This window comes from Octopus bimaculoides, chromosome 11, assembly GCF_046866305.1.
Source record: "Octopus bimaculoides isolate indiv1 chromosome 11, ASM4686630v1, whole genome shotgun sequence".
Taxonomy (NCBI): Eukaryota; Metazoa; Mollusca; class Cephalopoda; order Octopoda; family Octopodidae; genus Octopus; species Octopus bimaculoides.
This window is the reverse complement of record NC_142938.1, coordinates 14,152,019-14,154,518: the sequence shown is the minus strand read 5'-3', so window position 1 is coordinate 14,154,518 and position 2,500 is coordinate 14,152,019.

Genomic DNA, 2,500 nt, shown 5'->3' with positions numbered 1-2,500 from the left:
TTATAAGATGAACTTCATGGAACACGAGAAATTGGACATTCAGAAAAAAAGACTCGGTTATGGCTTGATGCGAAATTGCTGTGGTGGTAAGGTATCTAGGGGATTTAAGCCACATTATAATGAGTTCAAGCCTTGCTGTTTACAACTACGACTACGTACTATAAATTTATATTGTGTTGTGTCAACGAGGGGGAAGTCACTGCATAATTGTTTGAACCGATAAAAATAGAAGACACATGATATTCAAATGGCGCTCTAGCTTCTTCAAGAAAGACACACACAGGCACTCACTTATAGCCATGGATTCATATCAATCTCTCTCTTTCTCTCTCTCTCATTCTCTCTCACTCTCTCTCTCTCATTCTCTCTCTCTCTCATTCTCTCTCTCTCTCTCATTATCTCTCTCTCTCATTCCCTCTCTCTCTCTCTCTCATTATCTCTCTCTCTCTCATTCTCTCTCTCTCTCATTCCCTCTCTCTCTCTCACTCTCTCTCTCTCTTTGAATATATGTGTATTTGCGTGTGTATTTGTATGCATATGTATATATGTATATCTGCCAATATAAATAGCTCTGTATCATCATCATCACCACCACCACCATCATCATCATCATCATCATCATCCTCATCATCCTCATCATCAACCTCAACCTCATCATCATTCTCATCATCGTCGTCGTCGTCGTCATTGTCGTCGTCGTCGTCATCGTCGTCGTCGTCGTCGTCATCATCATCATCATTACCACCATCATCATCATCATCATCATCATCATGAACATCAGCTCTTTTGGCAGTGCTTTTAGCTGTGTATTTAATTTGATATATATGCATGTATATTTATATATATATATATATATATATATATATATATATACATACATATATATATATATATCCTCACACACACACATGTGTTTATTAGCAAAAGAGTGACAGAGACACTGAGATTCAGTCTTCATGGCTATAAACATGTCAAACTTGATGCATGCATTGGAGCAAAACACTGGATACTTGCATCTCTGTATTTTCTTGAGTAAATAAAAATAATATAAACACAAATACTCTGCTTTATGTATTAAGTTTTATTTCTCTTAACTGTAAAAACAATCTCACCCAGACATATATATATATATATATATATATATATATATAGGCGCAGGAGTGGCTGTGTTGTAAGTAGCTTGCTTACCAACCACGTGGTTCCGGGTTCATTCCCACTGCGTGACACCTTGGGCAGGTGTCTTCTACTATAGCCTTGGCCTGACCAAAGCCTTGTGAGTGGATTTGGTAGACGGAAACTGAAAGAAGCCTGTCGTATATGTGTATTTATGTATGTATGTGTATGTGTGTGTATATGTTTGTGTGTCTTTGTTTGTCCCCACCAACTTCGCTTGACAACCGATGCTGGTGTGTTTACGTCCCTGTAGCTTAGCGGTTCATCAAAAGAGACCGATAGAATAAGTACTAGGCTTACAAAGAATAAAGTCCTGGGCTCAATTTGCTTGACTAAAGGCGGTGCTCCAGCATGGCTGCAGTCAAATGACTGAAACAAGTAAAAGAGATATATATGTGTGTGTATGTTCATATAGGTAGGTTGTAGGATTTGATGTGTTTATAACATAGTCATTGAGGGTTTCCTTAGGTTTAGCATTTTCTATATATATATATCGGTAATGTAATTTTAGGTGTTTCATTTTTTTAATTTTTAAAATTTAAAAAATTTTCCTAATTTTTAAAACTATATTTGTAATTTATATATTTTTATTATATTTCTATTCATATTCTTATTTTTCTATTTAATATGACTTATAATATGTATTTTTAACTTTGGTCCATTAATAATAATAACAATAAGATAAATAGCCTGACGGTGTACTGGTGGATTTATGTATTAGGTATAGCCTTGATAAACACTCCACTAGTGCAGAAACACATGTAGCATTGATTAAAAATATCTTCTTTCCCTACAGACTAAATAACAGATAAGTTATATAGATTTTTTCAAATATGTTTTCATATAATTTTATTATTTTATACTAGGTGTTTTTAAATGCTTATATTATTTTATTGGATATGACTTTCTATGTGTATTCCATCTCATAAGGTTATCCTGAAATAGGAGTTGCAGTTCTATTGGTAAAATCCCAAATTTGTAATAATATTATATATAAATATATTTCTGTATGTGTAAATATAGGCATATGTTTATACAGAAGTGGTCAGCAAAAAGAAGTAGCATTCAAGGTATTTAGCTGGGATTTATGTATTTAATCATAATTTGATTCAGCTTCACATTGCCTGAAGTCTTGTGGGCAGTTACATTTTCAGATGTCAAATTCCAACTCCATTCATGTAAAGATGTGGATACTCTACTCTCAATGGCCACTAGAAATGAAGTAAAATGGAGCTGAGTCAACATGTTATTAAATGCTCACTTCCTCTTTCTTTCTTTCTTTCTTTCTTTCTTTCTTTCTGTCTCCCCCTCTCTCTCTTTCTATGTA